This window comes from Anabrus simplex, chromosome 3 (assembly GCF_040414725.1).
Source record: "Anabrus simplex isolate iqAnaSimp1 chromosome 3, ASM4041472v1, whole genome shotgun sequence".
Taxonomy (NCBI): domain Eukaryota; kingdom Metazoa; phylum Arthropoda; class Insecta; order Orthoptera; family Tettigoniidae; genus Anabrus; species Anabrus simplex.
The window spans coordinates 431873684-431884940 of NC_090267.1; positions in this window are offsets into that span (position 1 = coordinate 431873684).

The window sequence follows — 11257 nt, forward strand, 5'->3', positions numbered from 1 at the left end:
GTGAGATGGACAGCAGGCAATGGTATGTTGATAAACGGGGCTAAAAGTCAGGTTGTGAGTTTCACAAATAGGAAAAGTCCTCTCAGTTTTAATTACTGCGTTGATGGGGTGAAAGTTCCTTTTGGGGATCATTGTAAGTATCTAGGTGTTAATATAAGGAAAGATCTTCACTGGGGTAATCACATAAATGGGATTGTAAATAAAGGGTACCGATCTCTACACATGGTTATGAGAGTGTTTAGGGGTTGTAGTAAGGATGTAAAGGAGAGTGCATATAAGTCTCTGGTAAGACCCCAACTAGAGTATGGTTCCAGTGTATGGGACCCTCACCAGGATTACCTGATTCAGGAACTGGAAAAAATCCAAAGAAAAGCAGCTCGATTTGTTCTGGGTGATTTCCGACAAAAGAGTAGCGTTACAAAAATGTTGCAATGTTTGGGTTGGGAAGAATTGAGAGAAAGAAGAAGAGCTGCTAGACTAAGTGGTATGTACCGAGCTGTCAGCGGAGAGATGGCGTGGAATGACATTAGTAGACGAATAGGTTTGAATGGCGTTTATAAAAGTAGGAAAGATCACGATATGAAGATAAAGTTGGAATTCAAGAGGACAAACTGGGGCAAATATTCATTTATAGGAAGGGGAGTTAGGGATTGGAATAACTTACCAAGGGAGATGTTCAATAAATTTCCAATTTCTTTGAAATCATTTCGGAAAAGGCTAGGAAAGCAACAGATAGGGAATCTGCCACATGGGCGACTGCCCTAAATGCAGATCAGTATTGATTGATTAGAAGCTGCAATTACTGCTTTCGTCAAATCAGAAGGTCCCAATCTGAAGATTTAATAAACTTTCCTTTCAAAGTAAACGGAATCTGTAGGGTTCTTTTAAATATTAATTTACGTACCGCAATGGAAATCTTATTCAGAGGCTTGGAACTTGTATCATAAGTCTTAAATATCCTTATATTATCTAGGTATGGTAGTTGGAATATGTAGCCGATAAAATCAACATTCTTTCAAGCAATATCATAGCACAAGTCATCGTGACTGCATCGTTGTGTAACAAGTCACCTCTGTGACAAAGAAAGACGGAACATAAATAAAGTAAGCTTGTAGTTTTATCTGCATGGATTTTTGCCTGGACCTGAGGGTTGGTTCGAGGTTTACTCAGCCTACGTGATTACAATTGAGGATCTATCTGACAGCAAGATGGAGACCGCGGTTAAGAAAACCAAGAATAACGGCCGGGAAGATTCGTCGCACTCACCATGCGTCACCTCGTAATCTGCAGGCCTTTGGGCTGAACAGCGGTCGCTTGATACGCCAATGTCCATCAGGGCTGTAATGCCAGTTTTGCGTGACTGTGACTATTATCACGAGATCAACACATAAAACATTACAAGTTTGCTCTGCATTTTGGGATGGTGGTCAAGTAACTGCGATTTCCAAGCCCCGGATTCTGAGGTTCGAATCTATTCTTTTGCTATCTCGCTACTCTCGAAATATCACTTCTTTTTCCGTTTTATGTACCAATGAATAGGTCATCAGTTAGAAGGCTTTCTCCTATATATCACAACCAAAGGGTTGCGGCTATAGCGGAAAGCTCAAACACCAACGGCGGTGCTAAAATGAGGTTTACAAGTCATAGTTTGGAATGAGGTTGTTTGCCAGTGCTATTGCGAGTAGCGCTTTTCAGACTCACTGATCATGTTCCAAATGTCACTACTAGACCTCGGATTTTAGACAAAAAGCTATTTTGTTCCTTATGAGATAACTCAAAATGAAGTTCCTATAATGCTTTTAATTTATTCCGAGAAAATAAAGTATTTGTCGACTCATACCTTAAGCAGTCAGTATATTCTTGAGACACTTTTCAAAGAAAATCTTAAAATCGGGAAGCTGTAAACCACACTCTCCGGAAGTCCTTAAGAACCTCCCGCAGTATGTCACAAGTGAAAACAAGAAAGTGTCAGCCTCAAGTAATCTTTAATTAAAAGGTTTCAGGAGTTTCACCACTTCACTTCGGATGGTAAAATTATATTCTGTAACGTTTGTAGCAAAGAGGTGAGTGATATTAGTTTTATATTTCCCCCTTAAAGAATTATAAATTTAGCAAAATAAAAATGGTATTTTAATTGATAAATACCTATTAAAATGCATAAAATTAGTTACCTAAAATGTATTTTTATAACCTTGTTTTTCGCATTTTTATAACCTAGTTTTTCGCATTTGAGAGACTATTTCAGGCAACTTAAAAAAAAAAGGTTAGTACCTAAAAATCTGAGTTCTAGTCAGTACCCATATCTGAGCAGCTTCCATACTGTCACAGCCATAAAATAAAGAGAGTGAGACTTCGGTGTAAGCCACATTGTGCTCTGGCCTTCATCATGAGACACATTAAAAAATACTGCATCCGCCATGAAATAGAAACAGGCGCTTACAAAACTTAAATAGACCTTATTCGTAGATTAGGGCCTAGAAGTACCTATTTAGTTTGTAAAAAAAATCGTTGTATTTTATCTCTACATCTGTATTTATAATAAAGTAACTGTGAAAGTTGCTAAAATAGTACCGCTGGTCATTGCAGCATAAATAACGTATTGTAGGCGATTTTATTTGAAAGGAAAGATCTACAACGTGGCGCTATGTACACAGAGGACCGCCGAGAGCTAAGGAAATTCGACATCAGCACTCCGAAGAGTGAACAAGATCATTTCTTGAGTGAGTCGTGTTCTCTGTGGAGAGAAGTTGTAAGACACACCGACTTGTTATGAAGTTCGCAGCTCTTCTTTCCTCGTGTTACACGTAGTGCAGTTTTTCTGCATTCAAGCGGAGTTTAACAGAACGCAGAAGAGATTTTACTCCTGAAAAAGAAATGTCATAATATTTTATTGTTCTCGTCACGTTAGCACTAATTAAATGAGTGGTTTGTGGGTGTAGTAATTTAATAAAGGTACAATTTTGTAACTAAAATAACTACCAATATGTATTAACATTGGTAAGCGGTTCCATAAGACAGTTATTAAGACTACGACGGATAATTTTACGTAAATCTAATAGGTAATGCAATATATTTATTTATAACATTTTTGCATAAAAATCTTTAAATTCTTAAACAGAATATTTAAAAAAATCTGTCTTCACACGCAAGAAGTACATTATACTGATGACCACAATGCTCTAAGCACCCAAAATGAAACAAATTAATATTGCTTTAATTAATCTGACGAGTAGACTGCCAAATGGCGTCATATTAAAACGTCTGCACACGGTAGCTGAGGCCATGCGATGATGATGATGGTGATTATTATTATTATTATTATTATTATTATTATTATTATTATTATTATTATTATTATTATTATTATTTGGCCGTGCAGTTAGGGGCGCGCAACTGTGAGCTTGCATCCGGGAGATAGTGGGTTCGAACCCCACTGTCGACGCCTGAAGATGATTTCCCGTGGTTTCCCATTTTCACACCAGGCAAATGCTGGGGCTGTACCTTAGTGAAGGCCACGGCCACTTCTTTACCATTCCTAGGCCTTTCCTATCCCATCGCCGTCATAAGACCTATCTGTGTCGGTGCGACGTAAAACAAATAGCAAATTATTATTATTTGTATCAATTTAGGAAGGCTCGGCTTGTGCCGGTAACATAATGGGCTGACTCGGCCTAAGCAAGGAGTCACCCTCTTGATTATGAAACTACAGGTACATATATGTACAAATATTTACAACAGAAATAATATAATTAATAATTAATAAAAATTTATTATTATTATTATTATTATTATTATTATTATTATTATTATTATTATTATTATTATTATTATTATTATTATTATTATTAACTGAAATGTGTTTACGCCAGAGTAGACTGTAAATTGTAGTAACTGAAGGAGGCGCCTACAGACCAGCTGGACTATGAATGAGCTTTTTCTTCTCTCCTGCTTAGTCAGAATTCTCATTCGTCTCTGCAGCCAGCGTTGAGAACGCAGCCTACACCTACCGTCATAATCTATTGATAAGTGGCTGGAGAGGAAGGGAACATTAGTATAGTGCCTGTGAATAACGTTGCCTTGTCTAGTGCGACACAGAGACATGTGACCTTAGGTCAGTTTTCATTGTTCTTGTCTGGCTCATCAGTACAGTATTACAAAATGATAATAGAACATAGTGAAGGTGCTAGTGCGTGTGTGGTAGGCGCATGCACGAGTTCATTATAAGGACACTGAAACAAGTGAATTATCTGTTTATCCAGATTGCAGTAGGCCTATCGGTACACTAGAAAATCTTGCATTAAAATACAGAACAAGATCAATATGATCAACGTCAACAAGTTACAGTGAATGGTATGTTCGGATTAAAATATAAAATCCAACTTTCGAGGCTTCTTGGAAAATAGATTCAAGAGAACTGTTGGTTTTACAGTTATGCCTCTGTGTATGTGGAAAAGAAGCAATCTATTCAGTCGACTTTCACCTGTTTATTGCCAGTTTCTGTTTAATTTCTTTTGTAAAAATTCAATGGGGTGGGAGGGGTTCTAAACCCCAGTTACCCCCCCCCCCATCCAACTGGCTACGCCCCTGAATTCATACATGGGTTTGATGCAACTGTCCATGCCACCTTATCGTGTACTAAACTTTTAATTTTTTTCGTAATGCTCTATCCTGCATCTACTCTAAGGTCCTAGTCCGGCCCCATGGCTAAATGGTTAGCGTGTTTGCCTTTGGTCACAGAGGTCCCGGGTTCGATTCCCGGCAGGCTCGGGAGTTTTAACCACCATTGGTTAATTTCTGGCACAGGGCCTGGGTGTATGTCTTGTCTTCATCATCATTACATCCTCATCACAACGAGCAGGTCGCCTACGGGTGTCAAATCAAAAGACCTGCACTTGTCGAGCCGAACATGTCCTCGGACACTCCCTGCACTAAAAGCCATATGCTATTTCATTTCTAAGGGCCAAGGCGGTAAAGGCGTGCTCAGTTTACCGTCAGGAAGTCGAAACACTTAAGAAACAAGATTTCCACTTACGGAGATGTGCATGGCCCTTGAGATTCACTCAGCGTACACCATAAATGAGTGTATGTATGTTTAGTCATCAGCCCGAAGGCTGGTTGGATCCTCAACAGTTCCGCCATGAGCTGTCATAGATGGCCTAGGCATCACTGAAGAGGCGTACTAGGGAAATGAGGAGTGAGGTAGTTTCCCGTTGCTTTCCTCACCGAGCCAGAAGTTGCTATTACAAATCAGTCTGCCAAGCCCACTGAAATGCATACACCAACCGACTCTATGAGCAATATTTTCACACCATTCGTAGCAGGGACTGGCTGCGTAAGGAATGGCATTACTAGCATCGCTCATACCTCAGTCACTTTCATTTTGTCAAAGCCAAGGATAAGACAGAGACAGATCAATGAAAGTAACAAAATTGCTCTAGCCCATACCAGAAGACTTAGTGCACTGTAAACACCAGGTCCCGCCAGCAAAGGCACCAGATTAATTCCAGGGGGCAAAGGCGTAGAGCTAACCACTCTATCCCACCAATTGGCCTTTACCTTCCACCCCTCCACGGGCCTTCATGGCCTGTACGGTAAATGAAATGAAATGGCGTATGGCTTTTAGTGCCGGGAGTGTCCGAGGACAAGTTCGGCTCGCCAGGTGCAGGTCTTTTTGTTTGACACCCGTAGGCGACCTGCGCGTCGTGATGCGGATGAAATGATGATGAAGACGACACATACACCCAGCCCCCGTGCCAGCGAAATTAACCAATGATGGTTAAAATTCCCGACCTTGCCTGGAATCGAACCCGGGACCCCTCTGACCAAAGGACAGCACACTAACCATTTAGCCATGGAGCCGGACGGCCTGTACGGTGATGACTTTGCTTTGCTTTTGCATCTGTTCTAACCGGTATGTTGTAGTCATGCCTAAGCACTTGCACTCCCCGTACAAACTAGATAAGTGAACAATTTCAGGGTGTCTCAAGATGTGTTACAATCTATCTCTTCTTCTGGCAAAAAAAAAAAAAAGTCCTAATTCATTCTCCTTTCACAAACTCTATTCATTATTTCTTCACTTGTAATCCGACCCACCCACCTCCGCTTCGGCATTCTTTTGTAACACCGCATTTCAAACGCGTCTATTTTCTTTCTTTCTGAGCTAGTTACTGTCCAGGTGGTGGTGATGATTACTGTTTTAAGAGCTAGCACAATTGAGCAACCACCCTCTCTCAACACTAATTTGCACCGAGCTCGATAGCTGCAGTCGCTTAAGTGCGGCCAGTATCCAGTATTCGGGAGATAGTAGGTTCGAACCCCACTGTCGGCAGCCCTGAAAATGGTTTTCCGTGGTTCCCGTTTTCACACCAAGCAAATGCTGGGGCTGTACCTTAATTAAAGCCACGGCCGCTTCCTTCCCACTCCTAGCCCTTTCCTGCCCCATCGTCGTCGTAAGACCTATCTGTGTCGGTGCGACGTAAAACAACTAGCGAAAACACTAATTTGCAGGGAAGAAGTCCGCTGGTTCGAAGAATGAAGATGTCGGCAAATGAAAGGTACGGGCCACGAAAGAGTGAAAATGAAAGACTCCATAGGCCTCGCAGACCTTCGGCGGGGTCAGAAGAGAACAAGAGGTGGCCAATGGAGGTCAGATAGGAAAAGATAAAAACGAGAAGCCTGGATACTAGTCAGCTGAAATAATGCCAGACTCAGCTAGGGAAACAGTATTCACCAACCCACTCTCCCAAGCTCAGGTAGGGGATACCGTAGTTGTTTTCTACCGCCCCCACCTACAGGGAGAAGTTACTGTCACTCTTTGACTTCCTTACAATGCAATGCTCTACATAATTCTTCAAAAACACCTTTCTAATATGCATATTGCTGTATTATTATTATTATTATTATTATTATTATTATTATTATTATTATTATTATTGTTGTTGTTGTTGCATATCTTAAGTGAAAAAATCTTAAGAAAGGCTATTCTTGCGCCAGTCTGCATCTTCCGAGTCCTTCTGACTCCTGCCATTAATAGCATTCAACTACCAACAGTATCTTCTTCTGCCTTGAAGACTTCAGTTTCTTTTCTCCTTTTTCCTGACCTTTTCCTCGATTCAGCGGGGTCGATACTTCATTGGGATCTGATCCAGATTTTCGACCAGATGTCCTTCATGAGCCAACCCTATGTGGAGGGATGTATTTACTATTGCGTGTTTCTGTGGTGGTTGGTAGTGCGGTGTGTTGTGCATAGATGAAGAGAGCACAAACATCCAATCTCCGAGCCGAAGGAATTAACCGTACGCAATTACATTCCTCGGTCCGGACGAGAATTGAACCAAGGACCCTCTGAATTGAAGACCCGTACGCCGACCATTCAGCTAAGCAGCCGGTCTAAGACTTCAGTTGATCTATTCCCTTTATTCGACCGCATTCAATTACTTTTATTTTAAATTTATTTTCATCTTGTACTCCTTCACCCAAACTTTGCCACCCTATACCATTGACCAATTTCTCTAGATCTAGGGTCAAAGCTTTGATTTCCTTTTTCTTAAACTGTGATTCCTTTTCCAAATTACCCTGATGCCCCACCTCGTATGACCAGAAATAACGTTCCACGATAAACATCTTGTCTGTTGTAAGAACCAAAATTGCAGAAATCAACACAACACTGAATTTACAATATGTCAAACCATTATCTATCATTCCACCTGTTACCCTTCTTGATGGATCTAGCATCCGTCTCTTGGCAGAGGTCAGAACAAAGTGTAGCTTCCACCGAATTTGCAGTCTCATCCATGGCTATGGCAATATGGAAGATGCTGAGGTATGGGCAGTGAAAAGAACGACTAGTGTATCTGACTGTTATGAAAGGTCTTGCTCTTACGCCGGTTTCACACGGCCCACCGCCTTCGACTCCAGTCCATTCCACTTTTCAAACATTCTGTTTTTTCCTTGCTGTCCACTTCCGGCAACTTCTAGTCCACACTACATATTTTGCGTCACGATCGCACGTTGGACCTTTGACGCGTGATCTACCTGTCGCTAAGAGTGGAAGAGGCTTCAGGCCGGTTGACAGCAGCTTGCCGTTGACAAGAGTGGAGGGAGGTGGCGCCACGCGACGTGTCTCATCTGAATACTTCGGGCACCTTTCTACACCTGTGGTTCGTGTGAAAGGCGGTGGACCGTGCGAAACCGACCTTAGGGTCAGTCGTGCTGGAAAAGCACTTCCTGGCCCAGGATGAAAGCAACGCCAACTACCTCACTCCTCTTCTTGTCCAGTAGGCCTCTTTTTAGCGCCTACATTGGCTTTTACGGTTTCTCTGTAACCACATAACCTCTGACGGGCTATTTGAGGATCCAACCGTAGTTTGGGTTCATAACCTAACAGACAGACAACATACAGTATAATTATACACTAAATATTCGTTACTAGGGATACGTAGACAGCCGATGAGCAATTATTTCAATGTCGTGTGTATTGCCGCATACCGTATATTTTATAACATGTAGGTTCTTGAATCTGACGAAACTAATTTTGAATAAGTAAATTTTTGAACGAACTGGAAGAGAAAGCATCTATCTGTCTGTCTTCTGTTAGGTCATCAGCTCAGAGGCTGGCTGGATCCTCAAATAGCACCCCAAAGGTTATGCAGCTTTGGAAAAACCACAAAAACCAATGGCAGTACCAACATGAGGCGTACTAGGCAAGACGAAGAGTGAGCTAGTTTGCCATTGCTTTCCTCACTGGACCAGACAGTGCTATTGTAGTATGACTAACCCTGTGAACAACACCTTTCACAACCCTCAGACGCACTGGATGTGCTTCGAATGTGAACCATGCTAATATAGCATGTTCATTGAGATGTTGTTTCCCGTATTACAAAGAACTTGTATCGGCCTCGCCTCAATTCACTTAAGTGTTTCCATGTTTGTATCAGAGAGGGCAGCTCCCTCGGTCATGAGCACGGGAAATCATTCTTTCGGTGAGAGAGTAGTTTTTATCTCTTTGGAGCCTTTCCTTGCATTGTTACGTGTGTGAAATGTAAAAACATGGACCCCATGCAAATTGGAGTGGCGTTTTTGTGCCACAAATGGATCTTTAACAGATTTAAACTTGACCCGTACTACCTTTCTTTTTGATGTCTTGAGTATTGATATGGCAGGTACGGTAAATCTTGTATTTATATTATTACTATGCATAAATTGTACCCTTCGCCTTTACTAATGATGCCCGGTTGATATGCATCCTTGTGCTCTACAGCATGAATGGACCGTGTGTCTGTGGTTGATGTGATTGCGATGTATTAATAACTGGGTCTCTGATTGATTATTTTCGTGCACTTCATGGTATTGTGTCTAGCCGTCAATGAATGCACACCCTGCGTGTCGACGCGGAGATCCATTCGAGTCGTACGCAGCGCGTGAGATGATGGTTTTATGTGTGAATACTGAGTTTGTATTATCCTGCTGGTAATTGTGCGCGCTATGGACGCTGCTCTGTCATACGCGAGACCCTGGTTTGTGACTGTGTGAGTCATACTATTTGTGATTGAGTTCGACTTATTTATGAGAGCTAATGCTCAGATTGCTTGCCATTCCCGCAATGTCTGAATGTTTGGGAGTGTGCTTGTGAGTGAATGGGGAGAAGGGATGACATATCGATCTGCTTATTTTATATTTTAACCTTGTTTCTGTGCCTCATTTTTGTTTCCGGCACGATAATATTTGTTTTACCTTGGTTTTTATCGCGGTCGTTGTTTGCCTAGGAGGCCGCCATTTTCTTTTATTATTCAGTCCATACGCTTGCCTGTGATGCTCCTCGAGTTAAAATTTTACTTCCGTGGTCCAGAGATGTTTCTCTATTGTTATATCGCGATCTCTCGCATTTTTTCTGTACTTTTGCCCTCCATGCTGCGTGGAAGCTTTGATCTGTGTTGTAATTGTTGTGGATGTGGAAGTTAAATAGACGGGTTCATAATGAATTTTATCAATCTCGCGGAAAGAATGAGCGAAATAACCCGTACATATTCTATTTGCATTACCAGATTATGCTGTGAGATTGAGAATATAACGGCGAGCCGGTGTTATGAATAATTTGAGGTTGGTATTTGATAAGTTGTGTTCACGTGTTAGCGTCATGACTTCAATCGGACGGGCTGTGTACATGTACGTATTATTTATTTACTTTATTTAATTGCTGGCTTCATTTCTTGTTTCCTCTTGATTTTATTATTATAATAAACACTCATTTAAATGTTCTTGGCATTTTATTGCTTGTAGCTGTAGTGTTATTACTGTTATGATTTTGATATGAGCACCGTTTCCAGTTCAGGGCTGTGTTTGGCTTTTCCTAGTCGAGGTCCACGCCTCGAATCTCCGACGTATACGTTTTATGCGTAGGTGTGTTGTCGGTAAGGGTGGGGGTGTGGCTCAAATGTGATTACACAGCATCACCCATATCTCAGCAGTTTCCATATTGTCACAGCCATGGATGAGAATGGGACTTCAGTAGAAGCTAAGCTTTGCTCTGGCCTGTGCCAAGAGATGGATAGAGAAAGCATACAGTAACATAATTATGCCTGAAAAAGAAACAGCTTGATTAAAATAGAATGAGATGTTTCGTTATTGAAAGAACATCATCAGATTCTATAAAATCACACTCAAAATATGTAGAAGTGTAAAAACATTTTCTATATCGGTATATTAAAATGTTTACTAAAACCATCTTTGTGCAATCCGTCCGTCCTACTGAACCGATTTGCTTTTTATTTCATTCTTTCCTGAATTACCTGCTGGTGAAAAACAATCACGAATATGTATCTAAGTTCAGTTAACGTTTAGTAATCCTAAAATCAAATCACATCTCATCGGAGTGTGATAGATAGGCGCATAGATGTCGGTAAAGGAGACCTTACACTTCTTTTTATTAGAAAAGGAAAGAATGAGCGAAATAGCCCGCACATATTCTATTTGCATTGCCAGATTATGCTGTGAGATTGAGAATATAACGGCGAGCCGGTGTTATGAATAATTTGAGGTTATAAGATAGTGTCAGGCAGTTCAGGTTTCATCCGCATGTACCAAACGAACTGACGAGGGTCATTTCTTAGAGTAGATTACCGAAATCACCCTGAGATAACCTTCTTTGATTCAAGGGATGAACCACGGCCAACTCGATAGTTCCGGCCTGCTATACTTGACAGTTCCATAGGGATGACGTCACGCTTTTAGTGCTTGGAAATGGAGGTACGAGTCTTGT